The sequence below is a fragment of the Nanorana parkeri genome, unplaced genomic scaffold (genome assembly GCF_000935625.1).
Source record: "Nanorana parkeri isolate BGI_ZX_2015 unplaced genomic scaffold, ASM93562v1 scaffold260, whole genome shotgun sequence".
Taxonomy (NCBI): domain Eukaryota; kingdom Metazoa; phylum Chordata; class Amphibia; order Anura; family Dicroglossidae; genus Nanorana; species Nanorana parkeri.
The window spans coordinates 787,494-789,055 of NW_017306528.1; the positions used below are offsets into that span (position 1 = coordinate 787,494).

The 1,562-nt window shown below is 33.4% G+C and overlaps 1 protein-coding gene across 1 annotated transcript in view; it reads right to left on the reverse strand.

Moving 5' to 3' along the window:
* The window catches only part of TBX1 (T-box 1), a 28,475-nt gene that overhangs the window by 19,807 nt on the left and 7,106 nt on the right, over positions 1–1,562 (reverse strand). The window lies entirely within an intron of this gene.

The window sequence follows — 1,562 nt, forward strand, 5'->3', positions numbered from 1 at the left end:
AGACTTGTGTCATTAATATACAGAATGTGTAAATATATTCATGTTATAATTAATGCGATGTGTACTTGAATTCCTGTTCTTTGCACAATTCCTTGAATGAATACAGAACATATGTTTTCTGTGAAATGACTTGTTGGCCTTCTCCAGCCACTCGGGGACATGACATAATAAATATCCTGGAGAAGCTTCTTCGATAGAAATAACAGATCAGTAAATTATGGATTGTGTTCAATAGCATTGCTTTCCAAAAATGATGTATCACTTACAGGAATGAGGCTCATTATGTGGAGATCCCAAAATGTTTAATCCAAGCCTAATTATCTACATGTGACATCACCCTTGTCCTATCTGCAATGACATCAGCAGCTTCAAATCCTTCCCGGATCTTGCCCTTCCATATATGTACACAGATACGATTGTAGAATTCGTGCGATCTGACAGTGTGATTGTTATTACTACGCTGTCTATATTACTTATGTATTGTTATTACTACTTGCTGCTGCTACTTGTCATCCCAGCCCCTGGCTGCCCCTGATGCAGTCCTCTTTATTCTGCCCAGGTAGGTTTCAAATAAACAGACATTTTATGGAAAAATATTTCCTGGCCTGCCTGATTATTTGAAAATAACATATGTTGGCAGGACTAGCGAACAAAGTACAATTCATACCTCAATGTCATATGTAATATAAAGCGACAGAATTCTGCTTGTGAAATGAAATCGTTGTCGGTAACATACACTGTAAAAGTGATAATATAGCAAATGTTACATTCATAGGACCACACAGGATAATATATCTTGTTTCTGCTGACGGCAATAAAATATAAAGGAACTGATTGGATAACGGGGTAATTTTCCCAAGCCTAATACCCAACCAGAATCCAGAAAAGACATTGGTAATTCTCCTAACTCGGTATAAGAAGGCTGGCATCAAATTACTCCTTTAGTATTTAATTACAGCAGCATGAATTGACATCTAGAGGTATATGATATAAATATTTAAAACAAAATATAAAAAGTATGGAGGAGCTATATATATATATCCACCAGTATTTTCTATATGTATGTTTTTCCAGGAATCCCATATGGTTTTAGGAATACACCAAGGACATGTTTCTTACAATACATATTAATGTGTATTCGTATTTTATAAAAATTGTATAATTATGCTCAATGCTCAAAGCTTTAACACAAGGGTAAAGAGATGTTCTTTTATCAGCCACTTGACTGTAACTTTCCAATCTCATTGGGCTAAAAATAACTGTCACTTAAAAAATAAGCGTCAATAGTGTGTTCGATTTGCGAATAGAGCCAAATGTAACAAACGAAATCCTTCCTCTACATTAGGAGTCACATCTAGGGGATCCCATAAAAGCCGTCCTTATATAAGTGATATAAGGTATGCGCTGTGTATTATAAACACAAACACACAATTGCATACACACACATATATACATATATATATATTTATATATATATATTTAAATACACATTTAAAAAAATTTAAAAATTTACATGTATAATTTTAAAATATCAAAAAAAAATGACATCTACAATATTCCTA